At 50.8% G+C, this 25264-nt stretch overlaps 1 protein-coding gene and 1 non-coding gene across 11 annotated transcripts in view; one reads left to right on the top strand and one right to left on the bottom strand.

Moving 5' to 3' along the window:
- PKNOX2 (PBX/knotted 1 homeobox 2) overlaps window positions 1–25264 on the top strand; it is a 257373-nt gene that overhangs the window by 74138 nt on the left and 157971 nt on the right. For 2 of the 10 annotated variants that reach the window (XM_087868313.1, XM_087868314.1), the window contains exon 3: window positions 14875–15000. The exons of the other annotated variants lie outside the window; for them this stretch is intronic. The gene's annotated coding sequence lies outside the window, so the exon portion shown is untranslated. The remainder of the gene's footprint in view (window positions 1–14874; window positions 15001–25264) is intronic. 10 annotated transcript variants of the gene reach the window in all.
- On the bottom strand, window positions 23196–23299 carry LOC123792748 (U6 spliceosomal RNA). Its single transcript, XR_006779789.1, has one exon. It is a non-coding gene; the product is annotated as a U6 spliceosomal RNA (small nuclear RNA).

Raw genomic sequence — 25264 nt, 5'->3', positions numbered from 1 at the left:
TAGCGTCTCTTCCACCACATTCTCTTGATTGGGGCAGTTACAAAGGCCTACCTCACTTTCAGGAAGGGAACAGAGACATCCCTCCCACCGTGACTCAAAGGGGGAGTATCAACAGCACATTGAAAGGGGAGTTAGGGATGGGATACGTGTGTTGTTGCAACCAACAAGAACAGAAACCCTGTCTTTGAAAATCAAACTGTCCCTTATCTCACAGAATGTCTGGGTTTAAAGCCGTCCCCCCTCCATCCCCCACTGCCAAGGCCGGGCTAGATCTTCTCCCAAAGCGGGACTCCCCAAGGATTTGCTGGTGTTCACAGGTCCTGCCGTTGGTGGAAGCTTCCACCTGATAGTCCATTTCAGCAAAAGTCAGTCCAATTTGCAACTCACAGCTTGCAGTGCCAGGACTGGAAGGGCACTTAGACCTGTGGCCAAGGATTCCTTAAGTCTAGAGCCCGTGTTCCGTCCAGGGATCCCCACACCCCCTACTTAATGGCCTTCCAAGCTGGGGGAGGTTTCGGCCAAAGATCAGGACTTAAGAGGCTACTGGGGCTCTGTTGGGGACTGGGGTAGTCTGGGCAGCCCTTCCTATCTGAATACCCCATGCCCTCTCCTCTCCTTCCTGCCCTTCTGCCACACATTAGAACTGTGCCATTAAGAGACCAGGCCCTCTTTCCTTTGTCATTTTCCTGACCCGGCTGCGGCTGAATTTTGGAAGAGAATCTGAGGGCCTGAATACCTTGTTGTGACTTAAGAGGATAGAAACAAAACTCAAGCAACAAAGAGTGGAGACAGAACCAATTCACGTTCCCAAGGGGCTGAGATCTGAGAATGGCTAATGCCGGAAAGGGAGGGGGCAGGGAGGAGAGGGTAAATGGGCTTGGTTTTGATAAAAAGGTGCCAGGGTTTGGAAACTTAGGTCAGGAATTGAATGTTTAATTTGGACAAATGAAGGAACGGATAAAAACATAAAGCTCATTTGCATTTTCAAGGCTCCTACTTGGGGCGGGGTGGGGAAGGGGAGTTAGGGTTTGAAGTCCAAAAGCAAGAGTTTGGATTCCGACTTGGCACCTTCGTGACCCAGGCAGGCGCACCTGCTTCGTCTTCAGATTGCTCACCTCCAGAATGCAGATGGGACTGTGCTGTGGGGACCGAAGGGGAGCCAGCGTGTGGGAACACTACAGCCCTTCTTGGCACACAATAGCTGCTCAGAACGGTTCGGTCGTTCCTCCAATCAGGAAATAAATAGTAGAGTTGGAAAAGATTGTTTCTCTCCATTGCTCCTGACAGGGATGGTCAAGAATCTTTCCTTTAACTGTACCCTCCATAAAAGTTCACTCATAAACTATTGATATTTTAATAATACACATTAGCATCTTGCCCTTTGACAAATGAATATTGAATGAGCAATAAAGAGGCAAAAGAGTAACCAGGTGTACGGCGGGCTGAGGGGAAGCTGGGATCTTGCATCGTTGTCAGAGGGAATGCCCCTTTCCAGGCACCTTGTGACTCACCTCTCTCCCCAGTGACCCCTAGGAAATAGCTTTTAAAAAGCACTCAGACTCCAGCCGAGCCCAGTCTGAGCAGGATTTCTCCTACGGTTTCTTACACTTGGCCGGAAGGGACTTGGGAGAAGAGAAGAGAGGAAAAGTCACAGAAGAGCTCTGAAAGGCAGGGGTGTTTTGACCTCCGTGCAAAACACCTTAGATCTCCCTACTCCCTCTGCTAAGGGTGCAGACTTCATCCTGATACATGTTCTCCTGCTGCATAAATTGAAAGTCTATAGACAGTGTACCCACCAGAAATCGGGCAATGAGCTTAAGATATGTAGCTGGGGTGCAGGAGCAGAAGAGCAGCTGGGCAGGGGGCGGCCCAAACAGACCCGGTTTGGCCAATCCCTGACGAAATCCACAGGCAGAGAGAGGAGCGGTGGGGAAACAAGAAAGGGATTTATTTCAGTGAGGCCAACACCAGGAAGACAGCAGGCTCACGTCACAAAGACAGTCTCCAAAGTGCTGAAAATACATCCAGGTTTATATAAGGAAAATGTGGGACAAAGGTTGGTGGGTACGTGCGGGTGGGCAGTGAAGGTCAAGTTGATCATTGTCTTGGGGGCAATCACATGGGGTCTTGCTGGTGTCAGGACAGTTGTTACTGCTTGAGGGGGTAGTCTGGGTTCCCATCATGGGATGCTTTGCACACAGCGTCATTTGTCTGAGTTAAGAGATAAGCTGGAAAGAAGACCTTAATCAATTAGAAAGTACGGACTGAGGTTGACATGGGGGTAAAGTCCTCTTTCAGAAAGAACTCAGACTCGTTCCACCCGCCTCTCATCCTTTCTCCCCCAGGTCTTGATGGGACCTATGGTTGGGGGGGTGTGTTAGGGTTTATAAGACAGAATTTCCTGCCTCTTGCAGCTCCTGCTCCCAGGCCCGCTGCCATAGCCTCCAGTTTCTCGTGGCCTCCATCTGGGCTGGGAGTCCTTGAGTGTGCAGAGAACAGTGACAGGGGCTCTTCGTTGGTCCGGCTTAATTGGTGTGATTTAATGGCGTTTCTGGCGGATTCAGATTTATACGGCTTTCTGAGCTGCAAATCTGCTTTCTAAATGTAGAATTTTTGTGGAGTGGTAAAAAATAATGGCTGTTCTGTGATTCCTGCCTCCCGAGCTAGGAGATTGCAATTTACATTATGCAAATAGACATTATGCAATCAAGGCACTTTAGCAGGAATCTGGCGGCAGCGCGGCCGCTGATGAGATGCCGAGGTCTGCAGCCCCAACTGGAGGGGCTCTGCAAGAGCGGAGACAAAGTGGGGAGCGGGTGGGGCCGGCAGGGAGGATGCAGAGTCTGTTCCTCTGGCCCAAGGAGGCAAAGTGGAGCCTGCCCAGAGATGAATGCATCCGGGGAGCTGCCAAAGCGACTCTCTCAATTAATGGCTTTGTTTAATCATACCCCCTGTCCAGAGGAGTATTGTCTTACGGATAATTTCGTTTGCCTAACGAGATTTTGCTAATTAAATCTCCTTTCAGTTGGTGTGACTATGCCTGCAGGAGAGGGGGCTATTTGGAGTCTTCTCCATAAACCTTTCCGGAGAGGAGCTGAGAAGGAGGGAAAGGAGGGAGGGGAGAGAAGAGGAGGGGAGGGAGAACCTGGCCTGCTGTGAGCAGGACGGGAGAAGGTTTGAGGGTTTGAGAACGACAAGGTGGCAGCCACCACCCACCTTGCCTTTCTGTCCTGTTCACTAGAAATGCAGACTCGTAAATCTTTGTCTGGCCTAAGGGATTTCCCCTGTTTTTTCTTCCTCTCTGGCTCTTGTGACCTCCACCATGATCCCTTCTCAAGTTCTTCCCAAATCCCCAGGACATTCTAAAGGATTTCCAAGCACGGCTCCCAGCAGCTCTGGCTGTGGGTGGTGGTGGTGTTGGTGGCCATGTGGGAACCCTCCCCTTGCTTTTGCTGTTAGCCAGCCAGTCTGGCTCTTCAGAGAGGAAAAATTGCTCCCAAATTGGCCATTTCTCCAGGGATAATTGCCTGAATCAAAGAGGAAAATACCTCGTCAAATTCATTTATCATCAGAGTCAGCCAAGGATAGCCTCCTATATGCAGAGGAGCCTAGCGCTGTGCCTGTATAGCGGGGGCCTAATAAATGCTGTTGTATCTGACTGGTCCCACCCGTGCTGCACCACCCGGGTGATGCTTTACTATCTATGGTCTGCTTGGCCTGACTGACCATGGACTTCCAGGCTCATCCCTATCTACTTTTCTAGTTTCATCTCCTACCCCCCTTGCTGTTTCCGCCTCCCTTTTACTTATAGACACTCAGATACAAGGGCACATTCCTACTCCTGATACCCCAAATATACCTAGTTGCTCAGTTGCCCCCAGATACTCTGTATAACTTCACACCTTAGAGCCTTTGCAGGTGCTATGTCCTCTGTCTGGAATCTCCTTGACCTGGTAACACCCTGTTCCTCTTGCAATACCCAGCTCGCATATCTCCTCTATGACTCCCTCCTCTCAGAGCTTTGCTGCCTTTTGTGAAACACTGCTGCACTCCTTCTGTGTCCTCTGTGTCATCCCAGGACCTCAAACACAGTTGTCTGTCTACGCAAGTTAAGGACCGAATCTTATTCTTCTCCTAATCCCAGTGCCTAAAACCAGGCCTGGCCATAATAGGCACCCTACAAGGTTGGCTGAATGAAAAAAAGAATGAATGACCGACCCTAGGAGAAGAGGGTGGGGTGATGGAGAGGCATTCTCTAGTAAGTCCTTAAAGCCCTAGGTTGGACGATGGTGGTGGGAAGTCAGGAGACTGATATCTGTTGAGTCTCTGCAAAGTTAATTGCCTGTCCATTCCCTTCACTTCCTGGGAGGGAAGGTCCTATCTCTATGTGCTACGTCATGCACTACATGTCTCAGCATCTCCCATCACACATTCTCACATAGGTCCTGTGAGGTGGGTATTGTTTTTGCAGAGGTAACTGAGGCTCATTTGACCTCATCAGAAAGTAAAGCAGTGTTTAGCTGTAATTGGGCCCACTGGCAGGGGATCTACCCTCTAGGATCTACCTCTAGCTAGGTGAAATCTCCTGTGCTTCCCAGTGTCCCTCCCCATCCCATCCATCCATCTATAGCATTCTTCTACCCACCATCCATCCACCATCCATCCATCCATCCATCCGTCCATCCACCATCCATCCATCCATCACCCATCCACCATCTATCCATGCATCTACCATCCATCCATCCATCCACCATCCATCCATCCATTCACCCATCCGTCCATCCATCTACCATCCATCCACCCATCCATCCACCCTTCCAGCCAGCCAGCCAGCCTAGAAGTGTATCACACCCTTGCTGCCATGACACCAGGGCTCACACAGTACTGGCATGCTTATGTGTGCTGTGGGATGGGGCAAAACTCAGCCCCACAGGGTGGCCTCCAACTGAGGGGTCTGAACTATTACCCAGCTAGTGGTGGGGATGTCAGGTGTGGGGATGTCAGGTGGGGATGTCCCCATTCCATGCTGGGGAGTGGGGGGGGGCACCCCAGGAGAAATGGCTCCTATCTTTGTGTGTGATAAGGGCATGTATGTATTACATATGTGTACACAGGCTGCAGGGTGTGTGTGTTATGAGTGAGAAAGTATTTGTAGAGAGTGTGTTTTTCTTGGTTCCTAGTGCTTTGCCTTTTGCCCTGCTGTTTTCCTTTCCGTCCAGGTATATCTGTCAGTGTGCTGTCTCTGCATCCAGGATTTTACTCATCTTAATATCCCCACCATGCTATCCATGCTCTGAGTCTGAAATGTTTCTTGGTACATAATAGGTGCTCAACCAGTGCTCTATGATGCACTGAATGGCTGAATGACTGAATGATTGAATGAGTGAACAAGCATGCACTTTGATGTCATATAGACCTGAGTTTGAACCCTAGTTCTGTTATTTACGTGGCTGAGACCTTGGGATTAATTTTCTCATCCAGAAAGCCAGAATACCGAAACTACCTACTCTATCTTTCTCGAAGGGCTGTTGATAGAGGATTATAAGAGAATGTGAAAGTGGTTTATAAACTATGAAGCACTATACAAGTATAACAGGTTATTATTATAATGGTTATTACACTTGAAGTGATCATTGTGTTTGAAAATTAGGGATTCTGTTTTCAGGAATATAAAATCATCCTGGCCTGATTTGAACTCTGAGACTTACAGAGCAATCATTATAGGAACTGATTCTAGGTTTGCCCAACTATGAGAACTATCAGGGGCTGGGGTGGGAGGAGGGGGCTGGTGAAAATGGCCCATCCTCACTTGTGCCACCCGTCCCCCAAGTGGACCCACATGGGAAGTCTCTCCTGAGTCTCTGCAAATGCCTAAACTTCTGTGCCTCATTATCTTTGCATATGTTGTTCCCTCTGCCAGGAATCCATCTCCCCTTTTCTCCACTCTCTTTTGACCCTCTCATGCCAAGTCGCTGCACTGTCCCTGGGCTCCCAGGTTACCACGGATGCCTCCTTGAGCACATTTACTGCCCTGCCCCTGCAGCTGTTCATGTCTGCCTCCCAGGCCACAGCACGCACCTCCAGGGGCAGATGAGCATCACTCTTTTCTGTAGCCCCAGAGCTAAGGGGATGGATGGATGGATGGATGGATGGATGGTGAAAAGTGAAGGAGGGGATTGGAGCTTGGTAGATCTACAGGGTTGGAGTTTTTGAAGTCCCCTAATCTGAAGGGAAGGTGAGGAAGAAGCATCAAAGAAATGAGCACTGCCTTACAAATAAACCCCAAATATCTAAGAGATATTTTCCACCCACCCTCATGCCCAAAAGATCAAATAGGCTGATCTTCCATGGGGTTACTGGGCCTAGGGACCTCAATCCTGTACCGGTGGGTGACTGGCCATCAGCCAGCTGGGCAGTGAGGCCTCCAGGTTGGAGCTGAGTCCTTAGGACAGGGACGCACCTGCCTGTTGCTGACCCCTACAGGTGAGCAGTTACCCACATGGGGAGGCAGGTGCTGCCTACCTCCCTCCTCAACCCTCCCAGATTCTTTCTCTTGGTGGAGTCAGCCCCAGCTGGTGGAAAATCTGTTGGAAGCCCTCCTAGGAACTGGCTCCTTCGCCTCTCTCCCTGTGTCTGGAGGCATCTTGTCTCCACCCTGCTCTGGGCTTCTCCCCCACACCCTCCCACTCCCAGCCGCGCTCCTGGAGCCCCAGGCAGCCGCAGCCAAGTGCCAGGGGGCTGGGAGGTTTTTCATTACCGAATGCACTGAACCTATTTGCGAGTGTTTTGCAAAGTGTTTAATCCAAGGTGTTCCCTCAATTAAATTAGTGCAAACATCTGTGTCCCACATCCACCTCCATTTGCATTCTGTGCCATTTATTACAGCGGGAAATTGGAATGCACCTTAGGAATACTTAGGACCGAATTAGGCTACGTTGGGGTGGGCGTCTGGGGGTGGGTGTCTGAGGGTGGCTTGTGAGGTTGGTCCACAAGGTGGATCCTTTCCCAGGCTTGGGAGTTGAGGAGGAGCCACTTTCTGGTGCAGGAGACCACACGGCGAGAAGCTTTGGGGACACAGGACCACCGGTCCTGTGGGGGAGGTTGAGTGAGTTTAATTAATGCCCCTGATCCCCACCTGGGCCCAAGTACCTGCAGAGACAGGAGGAGTTCACTGCTGTTGTTTTATAACTTTAAACCCAATTAAAAAAAAAAAAAGTGTATCACATTCAAGTGACCCACCTGGGTCTCTCCCTGGAGGGGGGAGGGGACCTTTCCTGCTGGAAGGGGGTTTTTTCATCATGAAACTGCTCAGCCTTGGTGACTGGCTGCGTGTGGGTGGCAGCTCTCTTCCCCACACCATGTGATTCCCACGACTGTCAAGTACTTCGGGAGTCCTACTGTCATACTAATGTAGGGGGCACCGAAGAATAGTTTCTGCTGTGTGACAGGCACTGCTCTCAGTGTTTCTCATGCATTATCTGTTGTAACCCTCCCACCAACCCTCTGAGACAAGTCCTCTCAGAACAGAACAAATCAGGGAGCTGGGCATAATCAGAGAGATGAAGCAACACACCATTGAACAGCTAGAAAGAGAAGCAGTGAACTTAGTCTGCACGACCCTGAAGACTGTACTTCCCCGCTGCATGCAGACCACTCTCTCTCAGATGAGGCAGCTGGGATTGGCTTTGAATCAGGGACCTGGCCACCTTCCCAAATCTGGTGGCCAGCACACCCTGGCTGGGCTGTACAGAGGCCCTGGTGGTAGTCTGCCTACTCCCAGTTTCTAGCCCTCCGTTATAGGATGGCCTCGCCTGCAGTCCCTGGGGTCCTATGATGGGTTGCAGGTGACCCAGGGGCCTATGATGGGTGGCTCAGACTGCAGGTGACTCACCTGAGGGAAGGGACTCCTGGCTTTTATGGGATGGGGTGGGGAGGAAAAGGAGAAGTCTGGGGAGTGAGCAAGAGGCTCATGGGATGCTCAAGGACCTTAAAGATCAGTGAGTTCCTGAGTACTGACTTAGTGGGGAAACTGAGCCTCAAAAGGAGCTAACAGTCGCCTAAGGCCACTGAGGGTTTGGTGGTAGAGACTGGAATGGTTGCAAAATGTAAGTCAGGACTGGAGCAAGGAATCAGGGCGAGAAGGGGATGGGAGGCTGCTGTGGATGTGTCTACTAAGGGTCCTTCTGACCTGCCCTTAACAGAGAACCTTAACCTTCTGTTAGAAACCCCCTAGAGGGCCGCTGGCCATCTTCAGCCTGGGTCCTGGGGCAGTTTCTCACCAACTTCTAGGGTTTCACCTAGGGACATCCAGGGGCCAGCAGAACCTGGGGAGGTAGGAGGAGACTCAGGACCTAGGGCTGCAAACCACCAGCTGGTATCCATCTCTGTCTTCACTTTGCCCTATCTGCTCTGGGGTCTGGGAAGCATCTGGAAGAGTAGTATCCTACAGATTCGAGCTCCCGCTTCCTCTACCAACCATGTTTTACTTAGCCTTAGTTTGCCTATCTGTTACACAGTACTAAAAATTCCATCTTACAGGGTCGTTGGGAAAATTAAAGGAATTGTAGGCACACTTGACCCTGCTTTGGAGCTTAGGACATTATTGCATTTTCCTTTCTTTTCCATGGCTCCTGTCTGCTTTCCCCTCTGAGACCCTATGCCTGCTCCTGGATGTAAAGGGGTGGGGGTGGGGGCGGGGGTGGGGGGGTGGGAGTGTGCGGCTCTGTCAGGATGTTGACAGGCAGCCCCCCATCCCAGCTCTTCCTCCTCCCTTCTTCTCTTCTCTTCCCTCCCTCTCTCATCAGAAGACTTTAATAAATGCATCTCAGCATGTGGCGCTGCCTGGGGCTTTATAAGAATGAATTGCTTATCCCAGCCTTTACTTCCTAGAGATGACAATTCACCATCTACATACATTTATTAAGCACTGACTGTGTGTGGTACCCAGCTCTAGGCAGAGCAGGGTCTGCCTAAGGGTGACTCCCAAGGCTGCCTATCTCCCCCCAGGGCCCCAACAGTTCCTGCTTTCTTTGGATTGGCTGGATCTTGTGACCATCTGCCTCTATCAGCAGGATGCTGGGTTTCTGTACTCTTGTGCTTCTGTGCTTCTACATGTGAGGTTCTCCTTGCCTAGAATGCTCTCCATCCCCCTCATTTACCTGGTTAGAACTCAGTCTCTTGGTGATGAGTATGTGACCACATCCTGGCTAGGGTTTATCATCCTTGAGCTCCCGGTGCACTCTGGGCACCTTTCTGTGACTCTTTCCCATACTGTATCCTAGTTACATCTTTCCCAAAGATGCCTCGCTCTCCAGGGGTTAAGAGTCCAGAGTGTAGCATCCCAGAATGAGCACGGGCCTTAGGAGTCATCTGTCCTGCCTCACCTGAAGGCCAGCTCAAGGTCTGTTCATCCCTAACGGAAGAGAATGCCCATTACTAGACTGGCTTTCTCTCCCAATTAGCCTTTCACAGCCCATAAATGCTTGTTTTGTTGGTCAGACCACTGGCATGTCTGATGGGAGCCTGGCCCGGCAGCAGGCCTCACTCTCTAGTTTGCAACGTGTTCAGTCTGAGAGCAGGCCCCTGTCCCTTGAATTTGCAATTCTGGTGAGCATTCTCTCTCTCCCACCTGGCCTCAGGATATGGGATCTCCAGATGGAATGGATGATAGGCGAAGCAAAACGACCCCCTTAATTTACTGCCCCTGTGTCTTTGTCACAGACATTTCCTTTTCCTGAAGAGTCTTTCTTCTCTCTCTGCATGGCCAAACCCTGCCCATAGTCCCTAGTCCCGTGCCACCTCCTGCACAAGTCTTAGATCCCTCAGGGGAAGGCATTTGCGCCCTCCCAGAGCACCTGGCCTGAATCTCCTGACACTGACCAGCGTCCACCTCCATCCCGAGTATATCTGCATCCATCCTTTTCCACGAAACTGAGCCAGTACGGGGTTCTGCCCTGGAGCCCTCACTCCACCTGGCATGGCACATGGCACATTCTGAATTTGTGATAAGTGTTTACCAAATGAGTGAATGAACAGGACTACTCCTAGTTTCTCCCAGAGGGAGCTATCTGGTTTCTTCTCCCATCCTCTGCTTTGGCTTTTTTTGTCCCAGGGTTCTAATGGATCCGGAGGCACATTCAACACCAGTTACTGGAAACTGGATGCTATGGCCAGCAAGAGAAAAGCAGGTGTTAAATTCTGTTTGGTATACTGAACAGACTGGAATTACTTCTTTTTTCTTTTCTTTCTTTCTTTCTTTCTTTCTTTCTTTCTTTCTTTCTTTCTTTCTTTCTTTCGAGAGAGAGAAAGAGTGCGTGAGCATGTGCACCAGCCAGCAGTGAGCCGGGGGGGGGGGGGGGGCAGAGGGAGAGAGAGAATCTTAAGCAGGCTCCATGCCCAGCGTGGAGCCTGACACGGGGCTCTATCTCATGACCCTGAGATCCTGAGCCAAAATCAAGAGTCAGACGCTTAACCATCTGAGCCACCCAGGCACCCGTGGAATTACTTTTATATGGCAGGGCTGTCTAGTCCCAGGACACTGGTAGTCTACACATAATGTCTCCAAAATAAAGTAAGCAAGGTGGGTCATTGGAATAAGAAAAGAAAAGATTTCAACTTATTTATTAGTATTTTTTATCTCATCCTGTTTAGATTTCCATTTCTGAGTATGTTTCATAAGACATGTCATATATTGGTAGGGCAGTAGGTCTAATACACACACACACAGGTCGATATATATACATATTGAAGGTGTATGAAAATGTTTTACTGTTAGACTTGTAAACTCATTTGAGGACCAGGGACTTAGGCCACCGCCCCACTGTCCAGGAGGTGAGACTAATACATATTTGCTCTTGTCTCTGGACAAATGGCCCACCCCCTAGTGTGGCTTCACATCATGCCTAAAGCTTTACAACCTGAATCTCACTAGATGACAAATTCCTTAGGGAAAGTCACTTGGGGATCCTATTCCCCTGTGAATCTCCAGGGCCTGGCACGTTGCCGGCACATTACAGGCTCTCATTAAATTAAGTGTGGTTTCAATTCTATTTATTTGAATTGATTGAAACTATCTGAGAATCTTCCGAAGTTTTAAAATTTGGCTTCAGTTTGATCCTTAGTCGGTTTGGTTGACATATTTACTAGAGACCCATTATGCTACAGAATAATAAGTATGTGCCCTCTGTGTACCGGGTCCTAAGCTAGGTACTGGGTGACAAATCTGAGGTCCCTGACCTCACGTTACTTACGTTGCTTTTTTCAAAAACAACCAAACAAGAAATCATGGTGTAAATCAGCACTCCCCTGCTCACTGGGGTTATTTTGAAACAAGTCCCAGGCCTCATACCATCTCCTCTGCAAATGCTCTGAACAGTACGCACGGCCTTTTAGGGACAGACAGAGACAGAACTATCATCAAGCACAGTGGTGTTCTAGGAGCTGTGCTGGACCCAACAGGCAGGGCCAGAGCCCAGCAAGTAGGATGTGGCCCGGGCCCCCTGGGGGGAAATAGAGTGGGGTCAGAAATGACTTTTACATAAATGATGCTTAGGCTGACTCCCTAAGCTTAATTTCTAGGCTCTCGTGTTGAAATTTCAGAACCAAAGAGGGGGCCTATCCGCTAAGGAGAGGAAGCCACACCTATAGAGGAGACAGCCTTCACCAGAGACGGGTAGAGCACTCACAGGTCTTAGAGTTTCCTCCTTGGAGTTAGAATGAGAGAAGCAAGACCCAAAAAGCGGGGTCCTCTTGCACATGGTGGCAGAACTGGAGACTGGCAGCGACTGAGTCAGGGCTCGGGCCGTGCTCCCCGTCTCGGCCTCCCTCGGCCCCCTCTCCGCACACAGAGGACCCCGCCGCACCAGGCCGGGCCTGCCTCTTCCACACACCCAGGTTTCGTGGCCAGGAACAGCACACCCTGAGTCCCCCGACAGCTCTGGGCGCCCCTCCACCCTCCAGCAGCTTCCGGAGGGGCTGGCAGCCTGCGGCCCGGAATCATCTTGGGCGGCACGTGACTTCTTCTTTCTTCCTGTACAAGTTGAGCACTTGCCACCCTGCTGTCTGTTTTTCCTTGCTAAGGTTCAGTTCTAATTATGTTGATTTTCTTCATCCCACCCCCTCCTGGAAGCTTATTAGGTTGAATATTTTTATTTATTATCATTTCGCCCAACTCCTGCCAGCATTTCCAATTACTCTCCCCGCTTCCTTGTAATTGTCTTTCTGTAATGGCTCTGAAACAATTGCGCTAAATGAGGTGTCTCCTGGAAGATGAGAGTCTCACTTCATTAAAGGCTAATGTATTCTCAGCTCCAGCTCTGTGGGGCTAGCTTGGAAGGAAGACATTTAAACAGCTTCTTTTATTTTATAGGGAGCAACTTTTCAGCGACGAAGATGTCTGTGGGGTATATGTGTATGTGTGTGTGTTGCCTGATTTTAATTTAAAGAAAGTTTATGAAATAGTGTAAGTCTCCTCATTGGCAAAACTCTGTGTTCTCAGGTAGCCGGGATTTATGCAGATGGGGTGCAGGGTTCGGGAGCAGGATGGAAAGGGGCAGTTTCTTCGGATGTCCTTCCTGCCTTTCTGCCAGGGCCCCTCCCTTCTTCTCTTGCTCCTTGCCTGCTGGATCAGCCCCCCGACCTCTTCCCGCCTCCACCCTGTGTGTCTGCCTCCCGCATTATGTGCTCAGCTTCCCTGGTGGGGATGATCTCCTGTTATGGGATCTTTTTCAGCTTATGTGTCCTAAGTTGTTCTTTCTTTCGTTCATTCATTCATTCATTCATTCATTCATTCATTCATTCATTCAATTTGTTGTTTATTCATTTCTTTGTTCATTTGTTGTTCATTCAACAAATATTTATTGCCCGCGATGTTCAAGGATTATTCAGGATGGGAATGTGCCCTTTCGGAGCTTAGTGCGCGGTGAGAGAATAGAGACAGGTGACCAGTAAGCAAGCGATTCAAGTACAGTGTGTTAAGTGCTATCATCCGGCAAGGGTGGACCACTCTGAGAGCCCCGAGGAGGGCGCCTAATAAAATCTTGCGAGGTCGAGGAGGGTTCCTCGAGAGAGGAGCTGTCTGGGTTGATACCTGAAGGATGAGGAGTTAGCCAAAAAACAAGGGAGTGGCTACAAGTGCTCAAGCTGAGGGAACTTCAGTAGCTGGGGGGGGCTTGGCAGGAGGGCAGAAACACAGGATGTCCCATCTGACAGGAGCATGGTGTGGGACAGAGGCTGTGGTGAGGGCTTGGGCTGGAGACTGTGGAGCATCTTGAGGGCCAGACTTCCAAGGGGTGGGTGGTGACAGAAGAGTCTGAAGCAGGAGATTGATTTGGCCAGATCTGTGTCTCGGAAAGATCACTCTTGCTTCAATGTATGGAACAGATTAGAGGAAGGCGGGGCAGGGGGGGGAAGCAAGGAGACCTTTTAGGAAGGTGTTACAAGAGACGATGCCCTGCCTAAAGGAAGGGGCAGTGGAGAAAGAGAACACTCTACACAGTTGTGAGGTGTTACAGGTGGAGAAGTGACAGGCTTGAAATGGAGGGTGGGGGTTGGTGAGGGTCAGGCTGCATCAGGGATGAGATCCCATTTTCTGGCTTGGGCATTTGGGTAAGTGTGTGGGGCGGGGGTGGTCCTGAAAACCGGGACAAGACAGTGTACTCCATGAAAAGTCCATGTAATTCCTCTGGATGTGGGACTGCCAGGCCCAAATCCCAGCAAATGCCAGGCAGCTTCGTCACTGCCCCCACCCCCACCCCCGTGCCTTCACCAACAGGGTCTGGGGGGTTGCATGTGTCGGCTCACTCCTTTAAGGGGTCCTACACAGCTGTGTCCGTAGAGCTCTTTAATGCACCTGTATGAGCAAAGCTTTGAGCTAAGTGGGTCACCCATTGCTCTGACTTCTGTCCCAGGCAACATAACCTAGATGAGGCCTTTGAGGATTGCTCAAGCAAGCTCCTCCGATAAAAGGCTGCCTCTTCCAAAATGTTTTTCATTTCATCATCAAGAAAGAGTAGGAAGGCCCTTCCTGATATGTTTGGGTTGGAAGTGAAGAATAATCTTTTACCATGTGGAGAATCAAGTATATCCAGAAGTGTTTTTATGCCTCCGAGGCATTTTTTTTAGGTTCCTGGAGGCTTGCCAGCAACAGTAGTGGTAATAGTAGCAAAAGCAGTAATAATGATTCCTCCATTTATCAAGGCCCGCTATGCACGTGCACATAGTATCTCATTTAGTCCTTGCAATAACCCTATGGGTGTAGCTATTATTGTTGGCTCTGTTCTAAAGAGGAGGGAATGGAGGCCAAAAAGAGGCTCAGGCAGCAGGCTACCAGGACTCCCCTGCCTCTAGTTTCCCTCTCAGAGTCAAAGAAGAAGGGAGTCTGGCCAGACCAGAGCCAGTTTGGGGGTAGCTGAGTGCCAGGAGAAGTGGCTTAGCTCAGTCCCTCCACATGCTATTTTCCCTGCTGCTTTTCACACCTCCTGTTATGTATTACTTTTTGCAGTTTATATATCCTAACTCCTTCATTCGGTCCTTCGTTCAAGTCTACATGTCCTTCAAAGCCCCGCGCAAATGCCACTGACTCCTGGGCAGAGCCAGAACTTTCTTCCTCCCAGGATCCCAGAATACATACATTTCTCAATTATAGCTGCTGATCTGTAGTTATTTCTTCACACGTCTGTCACCTCAGCTCTACTTTGGTTTTTCCTTAGGAAGGGATTGAAGCTCACTCCTATTTCTATTCTTGGTACCCCTCACAGGGCCTGGCACACAGTAGGTTTTCTATGAATAAATATCTGCTATTAGGGATGCCAGGGTGCTTAGGAGGGAGGCTGGGGTCCGAGTAAAAGTGATCCCCTGTTCCCCTGTCCATTACAGAAGGAACAGGATGCCTAGAGATGCTGCAGATTGGACTTGACGCCTCGGGGTGACCCCTGGTAATAAGGGGGAAGCCGTCAGGAACAAAAATCTCTCTTTGCGCTCTGGGAAAACGTGGGGCTTGAGGTAAGCGTTCCTCCAGGGCGGGAGGACTCAAGGAAGCGGGCGTTTAGCTGGATGTTTATTCTGATGAGGTGCTTATGTAACACCAGGCTTCCTGGGGCTCCCGGGACTGAAGAGAGCACACCCCAAGGAGACAAACAAATGGAGGCAGCAACCACTTGGGCTATTAGACAACTCAAGTGAAGAGGTGGACGCATCTGACATCTGCAAAAATTCAGCACCAGGGCAATTGCCAGGCAGCTCTTTACAAAGAATAAAACGTGTCTTTAAATAATCGAGTGCAAAAAGTCACCAATAGTTTTCCATCTCCCCAACTCTCGCTCCGACTGCCATTCCTCCAAGGCAGTGATGGGGTGCTGAGAGATTCTGACCTTGGGAGGGGCGAGGGGCCACGTATGTAGCAGCTCTCTCCTTGGCCAAAAGCATCAGGGCTCTGGTCTGAGGGCAATGAGGGCAGCAAGGGAAGAAAAGGGAGGAAGCCACGGGTCTTGGTCACTACCCAGCTGCGTGACCTTGGGCAAGTGGCTTACTGTTCTAAGCCTCAGTCTGTGCATCTGTAAGATGAAGAGATCCGTCAGCTCTGCCCTGCCTGACGTGCAGACTCATCTGAGGATCTGTGCCCTGGGGCCATGTGGATCATGACCCCTTTGTGATACTACCACTCATCCAAGTTGGGTAGCACAGAATCCTCTGCCTGCTCCGGCCAGCTCTCTCTCCTTCTCCACCTCCACAGCCGCATTGGGTGTCCCTGCCTCACTTTCACTGAGGACACAGATCTAGGTGAATTCCAAGTCTAAGGTCCCCTGGGGCTTTTGGAAACAATAGACAAGGCCTCCTGAGCCCAAGGGAAATGAGAAACTGACCTGCTTGCGGTGAAACAACGGGAAATTTGGGATCCTAGAATGGAGCTCGACAGAACATTACTTTGTTCATTTCATAAACATTTATTGAGGACCTTCCAGGGCCCAGGCATTGTGCTAGATATTGAGGCCATAACAGTGCATACACAACCCCTCTCTGTTCAGGATTTACAGTTCTAGCAGATATTCCAGGCCAGTGCCCCACTCTTCTCCATTTTATAGATGACTGAGAAAATAAGGCCTGGGAGAGGAAATAACTATCCCAAGATCATACATCCAGTTAGTGGACTTGGTGGTATCAAAACCCACATTGTGACGATGAAAATAAGCTAATCCAGGCTGAGGACTCAGAGCCACGCCTGGTACCTACCCGGTCACTCTACATGTGTTTCTGTTATGTTTCCAGACTCTGGGAGCATTTCCCTTTGTCCCACAGCCCCTCATTGGCCAAGCTCCAGCCTCCTTCTTATCTTGAGGCCAGGTGTTTTAGATGTGACTGGGCCACCCCCAGGGTGAGATTGAGAAAGGGAAGAGGAAGATGGGCCTGGGCATTTTATTCTTCCGTTCAGCCAATGCTTATTATGGAGAGCTTGCCACATGCCTGGCACTTTGGCCACATTGCTGAACAACCCTGACACACCCCCTACCCTTAAGGAATTTATATTTTAGTGGGAAAGGGGGGTGGGCAATGAACCCTACATAAACCAGATATTTTCAGAATGAGATGAGGGTTATGGAAATTGTGTTCAGGATGGTAGACTACAGATTAACCAGGATGGTGGGTTAGGGGGTGATGATGAAGGAGGGGTGGGAACTGGGGGGCAGGTTTTGTTCACCTCTGGAAACTGCAGGGAGGCAGGGTTTTGGTGAGTCTCTGCACTGCTCGAACATACGAGAGCCTCTAAAGCTCAGCATCCCAAATAAATGTATCAATACTGAGATTGCCTCTCCCTGCCACCCCCAGCCCCCAGCAGTGGGTAATACATCCAGTCTAGACTCAGTTTTCCCTAGGATCCCCTTGGAGGTCTCAGTGGCCTCCCTCCATTACAACTTGGAATCTACAATCTGTGAAATGGGGAACTTAGCCTACCCAGGAACCAATTTCCAGAGTGAAGCCTCCAGTCCTGAGGAACCACAGAAAATATTTCATTCCAGGGCAGTGGCAACCACTGGGGACTAGAGCAGCATTCCCATCTCCTATGCAGGGAAAATCTACTCTTCCTTCCCCCCGGCCCCTCAGCAGTCTGGGCACCTGCTTGTCTAGGGATCAAAGACTTCCTCTGGACTTACATGACCCTGTGTCCAGTCAGCAGGGGAGCCCTCGAGTGGGTGGCCCCAACACTGGCACCCTAAGACACCATCACCAAGGGACTGGGATCTCCCAGGCCATCTCATGGTTAGGGATCACCTGGCCTCGGTCTTGCTGTACTTCAGGACTCAACAAAGTCAGGGGCCTTCCTAGGGGCTTAGACAAGGCAAAAATCCAAGCAAACCTAGACCATGGTTTTGGTTTCTTACACTCCTGCATATGCCTGGGACCACAAAAGGTCATCTTGCCCATCCCCCTGTCTCTAGGCAGGACTGTACTTAACCAACCGATCGACCAAACAGATGAAAATCTCCCCTGTTTCTAGGAATTACCATTCACAAAGAGTAAAGGGGGAATCCAAAGAGGAAGGAAATGGATTAGTGGCTGGGGTGCCATGTTCCTGGGCAAGTTCAGGGGAGAGGAAGCCAGGCCTTGGAGTCTTGGGACTGGGTTTCTGGATGTGGAAGTCCACTGAATCCGTCTCTCCCGACGTCCATCAGAAGCATCCTTAAAAGAGAGATTTGACTCAGAATGAAGAGTCCTCTCTCCTCTCAGTCTCTTCCCCCACTGCCCTGAACCCTGGCAGGTCACCTCAGGGACAAACGCAGGAAGAACCAAAACATTCTCAACCTGATGGTACTCAACTCTGTGTGTGTGTGTGTGTGTGTGTGTGTGTGTGTGTGTGTGTGTGTGTGTGTTTGGGGTAGGGGAGAGGGGAGCAGGCCAGAGATTCCATCCAGTAAGTACCCCGGTGCTCACTAAGCCAGTCCTGGGGCTGACAGACCCCAGGCTCCCCAAGGAGGCCTACCCACTTAGCTCTGAAGATGGGTTGTCAGCTGAGCCTCCCCTACCAGCATCCCTGATCCTCACGCCCCAATCCTCAGAGCTCTCTTTTTGTCCACCAATCCCCAGACTTGGTAGCCCTCGAGAGATGCTTTCTTCCCAGGTGGTTGGCCACTTCCTGGTTTCTCAGCAGATAAAGCCCACTGCTCTTCTCCGGCTCAGCTGCTGGAGTGGTTGCAAATTTCTTAGTAATGATCTTCCTTCAGGAGCAGGGGAGACAGAGGAGCTGCCGCTGCTGCTGCCTCGGCTGCTGCCAACATCAAAGCTTTCCATGTGGCTTTGGTAGAATGTTAAGAATTGCGAGATAATTAAGTTGCATTTCTGTGCAATGTTTACTGTTGCTCTCAACCAATCACTATTCCATAGGGGCTAATCTGTGTAGGGTTTTTTTTTTCCTTTGCAGTGCCTGTTTGTACCACATTCTTCATTATGCTTCAGTTACAATTTTAATTTTACTATTATTAAATCTTCCCCAAAGCTGTATTATTCTGCGCCTCTGAGCTGGAATTCCTGATTTGGGGACTGTTTGCATCTGGGCCTGTTCACAAATGATTGTTCTTGTTTACAAAAGAACATCCATTAAAACTCAGCACTGGAGGAATCCTGGCTCCCTTCCCACCTCCCTGCCCCAGCTCACCTGGTTGTAGGAGGTAGGGGAGAGGGGAGACAGGGAGCAGAAGGGATCTGGCAATTGCCGAGATTTTGCTCCTGAAAGAGGATCTTCGTGTCCTGCAGTGGCCAAGGGCGTGGATAGGAAGTTGAGTGCATGGGAGCCGGGCAGTGAGCTGGAGGCTTCATTTTCATACCGATAGTCAAGGGCTCCGTGTTTCTTTGTAGCCAGACAGCGTAGCCTGATGGTGAGGAGCATGGGTATTGGAATCAGATCTGGGTTAGAAACCCAACTTCTTCACTTACTAGGTATGTGACATGGGGAGTTCAGTAACACCTCGTGGCCTCAGTTTTCTTGCTTTAAAAAGGAGGAGGAAGATGATGATACTGCCCCCAAGGTAAGGGTGAAAACGGGTAAATGTTTTAGAATGGGGCACTCCAGATGGTAAGGATGTCAAGGGTAGGTGAAGTTATGGTCCTATCGTAATGATATTTCTGTCATTCTACCTCCTGTCTGCTTTGCTCCCTCCGTCACCCATCTGAAGCTTGCTTGCTCACTTGGCTTTGCCTAGGCCTGCCTCTCAGCTCATCACTCCTAAGCGAGTGGAGTGGGATAGGAAGCACTTTCCATATGTTCTCAACGACTTGGGAAGTGGTAGGAATTGGTCACCTGCCCTCCCAAGAAGGAAAGAGTGGCAGACTCCTGGGGGCCTGAGTTTGCAGGCAGAATGAGACCCTGCCCCAGATGAAGGTGGCCAGCCTCAGGGTTTGGAGAGCTCGGAGCCAGCTGCCCCCTCCCACTGCCGAGCTGGGTGGCTGGGCCTGGCACAGCCCACTCAGCCAGTCTCTCCAGCTCTCCAGTCCACACCCACCCTGGCGTCCCTGCAGTTTCGACTTCCTCCCAGAGGTCCTGGGTCTTCTTTCCTCCTCTGTTACCCCGTTCCCCCATGCCGCCACGCACACACTAAAACCATAACTTTTTTCCCCGTTCCCATTATCTCTAACCCATATACTCCAGGAAGTTTAATTTGTTCTCGGTAGTAATCACCATTAACTAGAAATTGTCTTTCTCTGTGTAAACACGTCATTAGTGAAGCTGGTTTTCTGCAGGGTCCAGATTTCATTTTTATTAAAATGAAACACTTTCAGGCGCCTCACTGTGTCCAAGGAGAGAGAGTATAATTTTAACCCATTGGGTTGGCCACAGATAATTGGGCTGGCATTTGATTGGACGATTAGGGAAATATCTCCTTTGCATGCAGTATAATTTGCATTTTTTTCCCACTTATATGAAGCTAAGTCATGCTTTCGTACACAGGCAGTTTTAATGAGCATTATAAATCCTAATGAATATATTTTCATGTTCATTTTATTGGCTTGTTTTTATTACTAGAGGTCTGAAAAACAGGGCCAGTGAGGGAGCCGCCAAAGAAATGGCAAGGAGAGGAGCCCCGTGGCAGCCTTGCTCCCCTCCTTCCTGCCTCCCCTGGCTGCCAGGGGGTAGAGGGCTCTGGCTGAGGTGGGAGGGGGGTCGGAGGGTTCATCCCGACTCTCTTTGACCCTCTTTAACCCAAAGCAGAAGTTGCTTGGGGCCCCAGGGGATGCAGAGAATGTGTCCCTCCCGCCTCCCCCACCCTGGGGCCCACAGAGCTCCTGCTGCAGCCTGGCCTCTCCTCTGCAGCCTGAGAACTGTCAGAGCCCTGAACCCTACTTCATCTTGGCCCGGAACGGAACAGGCAGTGAAGTACTTCTGCACAGGGTCTGGCACGTTCTAGGAACTCCTTGCAGGTTGGCCAAACAGAATCAGCTTGAATTCTGATTCATAAGGAGTTACCGTCATCAGAGCACTGGTTTGCAAACATGGCCCTAAAAGGCAGTTAACGAGTGCAGAAAGCACAGCTCCCTCCTGGAAGATTCGGAAGGTACATCAATATCTTAGGCCTCAGAACATCATTATGAATATCAGCGGTTTTGGCGTTCTGCTTCTCTCCCCATTCATTTGTGAATCCGTTCATTGAATAAACATGGCGGGGTGGGGGGCCCTTCTGTGTTCTAGGCACTGAGCCAGGACACATACAAAGTGGTCCCTAAAATCTCTCCCAGCTCCAACATTTAAAAAATTCCTGCAATAAGTGACCAGTCAAGTAACCTTTTTGTTCCAGCTTGTGGCTCTGGTTCTGAATCACTGTCTGTAACCAGGAATTTGATCTCTTTCCATCGGGCCCCCTAAGACCCTCTGTTGCGCCTGGGCCCTCATGCCCCAGTGCGTCAGTGCTCACAGGCATCTGCCAGACCAGGCCTTTTGTGCTTGTCTCCACACACTGAGCCTGGCCCTGCGGATTCCCCTGCTTGACCCTTTGCCTTTTGTTCCAGCTGAAGGGCATCCTTGGCATGTCCCCCTCTCAGGACCCTGGGGAGGGCCCACCTTCCCTGGCTTCCAAGGACCGAGCAGCTCTTGGCCACGGGCCCTACCGTGGGGAGCCTGGCTGGAGGCCTGTCTGGTCTCCTGTGCTATGTGCCCACTGCCCTCCTTCCGCAAAACCTGCTCTCTGCTGACGGTTCCAACCCACTCCTCATCCCCAACCCCTTTTCTTTCTGTTTGTTTTTTCATCAGAAAGATGTTTGCTGCTTATATAGGTTGGGGATTTTAACGATGTTTCAGAAGTAAGTTCAACTTAAAACTAGTTCAGTGCCCTTTGGCACCATCTCTTCAAAATGGCAGCTCGGCACTTCGGGGCGACCTTCCCTGTGGAAGCAGGCAGTCACCTGGGCTTTGGCTGCATCTTCTCCCACCCCCACCACCACTCACACAGACACAGCTGAACGTGTCTCGCTGGGCCCTTCCAGGCAACTAGGGCAATGTTATGCTTTCTGGCTGTACAGAGACGATTACTGATCAACTCCCAGGTACTAGCTTCTGTAAGAAATGGGAAGCGACAGAGAGGCCCCGTGGCATAGTGGGAAGGTGCTGGCCCACACTGGAAGACCTTGGTTGATTCTGGCTTTGTTGCTTTCAAACGCATGAGCTCAGGTCAACTTCTCACTTCTCTGGGTCTTTTTCTCCTCATCTGACACACGGGAATAATAATCCCCACCCAGGTCACAGGGGGTGGGGCAGATTTAAATGAAATAATGGTCGTGGGCACTGTAAACACCTGTCGTCATTATTCAGGCAGAATGTGACCAAGTCCCAGAGTGATTCAGACCATGGTCCTGGGTCATGGCCCATTTCTCACCTTGGAAGAGCTGGTGAGAGGGTAAAAAGATGCTTGCTGTCAGGAGGGGATGTTGGGTGTTTGTGTATCTGTCTTTATCAAGAAGGAGAGATAGAAGGAAGCTCCGGTTAGAGTTTCACCATTGGCACGGTTTAAGAGGTCTGATTTTTACCCTCGCCACCACAGTTTGTTCACACACCCATCACTGCCAAGTGAGTGCCTGCACTTGGCCTCAAGAAACGGGCAGGACTCGGGGAGCTCAGTCTGTTATGCGTCTAACTCTCGATTTCACCTCAGTTCATGATCTCAGGGTCATGTGATCGAGCTCCACATCCATGAAGCCTGCTTAAGACTCTCTCCCTCTCCCTCTGCCCCTCCCCACCCCGCCCTCCCTCTCCCTCTCTTGGAAGGAAGGAAGGAAGAAAGGAAGGAAGGGAGGGAGGGAGGAAGGAAATGGGCAGGACTCTCCCATGGACCTCTCTTTCCCTGGGGAGTGTAGTGCCTCGGCCTCCATTGTGTCTGCACGCAGGGTGCTCTGTTGCTGAGAAACCACTGTGTCACATGGTAGGTCAGTTTTGTCTTCTTTTAAGACTGCAAACTTCTTCTGGACAGGGGCCCTTGTCCAAGACTTTTTCCACATGCCCCCTCTTTACATACAGTCAACTGCTCAAAAAATACCTTTTGATGCCCTCACTGGCCGGGGCAGGCTCCAGGCACCTCTTAGCCAGCGCATCTCACCCCCAAGTCAAGGCTAAGTGTCTGTAACTGACAGTTGGTCTTGCTTAGAAGGTGGAGAAGTGGGCCAGAGGAGTAGGACATTAGCTTCGATGCTGTTCTTGTTGAGTCTGCAAACCCGATAGAAATCGCTCACCTGAGATACCAGATTGCCTTCTTTTTTTAAATTATTTTGTTATGTTAGTCACCATACAGTACATCATTAGTTTTTGATGTAGTTTTCCATGATTCATTGTTTGCGTGTAACACCCGGTGCTCCGTGCAATACGTGCCCTCCTTAATACCCATCACCGGGCTACCCCAGTCCCCCACCCCCCTCCCCTCTGAAGCCCTCAGTCTCTTTCCTGGAGTCCATAGTCTGTCATGGTTCATCTCCCCCTCCGATTCCCCCCCCCTTCATTTTTCCCTTCCTTTTCTAATGTCCTCCATGCTATTCCTTATGTTCTCATGTAAGTGAAACCATATGATAATTGTCTTTCTCTGCTTGACTTACTTCACTTAGCATAATCCCCTCCAGTTCCATCCATGTCGACGCAAATGGTGGGTATTCATCCTTTCTGATGGCTGAGTAATATTCCATTGTATATATGAACCACATCTTCTTTATCCATTCGTCTGTTGAAGGGCAAAAATATGGAACGCTTCCCAAATTTGTGTGTCATCCTTGCGCAGGGGCCATGCTAATCTCTGTATCGTTCCAATTTTAGTATATGTGCTGCCAAAGCAAGCACCAGGTTGCCTTTTAAAAAAGTGGTGAAATGCAAAAGCGAGCTGCTGGCCCGGTGCAGAACTAGGGCTTCAGTTATGGAGTGTAATGATGTTGGCTCATTCCGGAGCTGTGCCAGGAGTCTCGTGTCGGTGGAGCAAAGCCTCTGTAAAGAGAGCAACTTCCCAACAGCTCAAGAGGGTGACAGGATCCAGAGCAGCCCTCCAGCCACCTGTGACCAACTCTTTGATGGTGGCTGGAGGGGAAGAATATGAAAAAGGGTGTTCATTCATTAGGAGCAGTGAGATTGGGTTCTGGAGGAAGAAGGGGGCCATCTGCTCACAAGGCATTGCCTTGGGCCCCTGTTCTAGATGAGGAAGGGCAGCCAAAGAGGGAGCAGGCCCAAGTCTCCTTTGAGAGGTGGGGATGAGGGTCAGAGCAAACCCGGTATGAGGCCAGATGTACAGGGAATGGCAGGCAGCTGGTGTTCCGGCTGCTGTGAGGGATGGCTGGCCGATGGGGCTGCCCCAGGGAGAACCATCTCTCCTCTCTGGCTGGGGGATGTTTGTTTAGAGTCCCAGGTGCAGATTAGCCTGGTCTGTCTTGCAGCTTCACACTGCAGAAGGGAGGCTGGTTGGTGTGTTTGCTTTAGGCCACTTGGGGAGCTCAAGGCATGATGGGATGGCAGGAGATGCCTCCTTGAAACCTATTTTAATGCCCCCCCCCCCCACTGACCCCTGCCCCTTCTCTGCTCCCTTCTCTTTGTGGGGAGTCCTCGGCAGGCCTGTCTTTGTTTGGGGGAAGGAATACTCCACCAAGCCTCTCCTGTCCCATTCCCGGTACCTCTCTCCTCTAACTTTCCCTGCCTCTCTAGCTCTCCAGCTCCCTTTCCTGCTATTCCCCACTGCTCCCAGCTCACTCTCCTTTTCTTCTTCATGTACCCGTCTTTCTGTGGTCAGCTTTGGGTGCACCCTTTGTTAAGTGATGCCCCCTTACCCTCTATGGGGCATCCCGCAGTGATGCCTGGTTAGATGCTTCCCATCTGCGCTGAGCCCACGACTCTACAGTGGGCACTCAGTTGGTGCAGGGAGGGCCGAAAGCAACTCTGTCGTGCCCTGGTTGTGTGACTGGGCACCAATCCCCCCTCGTCTGCGGGCCTCGGTTTCCCCAGAAATGCGATGGGGAGGATGCGCCCTGCTTCATAAAAGACCTCCTCTCCCTGGAGTCAAGCTCTGCTCCCCTCCCCCACCCTCACCCCCTCCTGCCTGGGTAGACTTAGCCGCTCCCTTCCTGGCTGGAGCAGGGGGAAGGCTGTGCTGGGCTTGGGGGTGGGGGCAAATGGAGGGGAGCTGCTGCCGGGACTAGTTTAGGCAAACAGCAGGGACTGCTGGCGGAGGCTCCAGCCCCCACTTAACGCTGTAACAGCTGCAGTCCAGCTGCTGGCATCCCTGCTGGGGGAGCGTGCTAAACCTCTCCGGGGTCAGCACTGTGGTATGTCGGTTTCCATAGCAACCAGCCAACGGGCCACTTTCTCAGAACAATTCCCCTACTCAGCCGGGTTCTGGACTTAGCTCAGCCCAAGGGCATGTGGCTGAGGAGCAAAGCAGGAGGGGGAGAGGCTGCCCGAGGGCCAGACTGGGCCCCACAGAAGTGGCTATCTCGAGCCTTTGCACAAAGGGCATGGACCAGAGGACAAGACAAGCAGATGATCTTTCTGTCCTGGCTCTCCCTCGCCCCCTCTCTCTGCTCCCCCCGCAACCCCTACCCATCCACAGACCGCCCAGCTTGGCCTGGTTGGAAGAAGTGTCAGGTCTTTGTCTGGATCTGGACAACAGCTGCCTTGGCTGGGCTCAGAGCTGGGAGGAGATAGTCCCAGAATGATGTATAATGGGAGGGGGAAGGGGCCTCCATCTCTGCACTCTCCTTCCAGCTCTTCCTGGCCCATTGGAATCCTGTTCGCCCCACCCCCAGTAACCTCAACAAAGCTGGG

This window comes from Ursus americanus, chromosome 16 (genome assembly GCF_024610735.1).
Source record: "Ursus americanus isolate L20-20 chromosome 16, mUrsAme1.1.p, whole genome shotgun sequence".
Taxonomy (NCBI): Eukaryota; Metazoa; Chordata; class Mammalia; order Carnivora; family Ursidae; genus Ursus; species Ursus americanus.
Note: the sequence above shows the minus strand (reverse complement) of the source record. Positions and strands in the feature narration are given on the sequence as shown.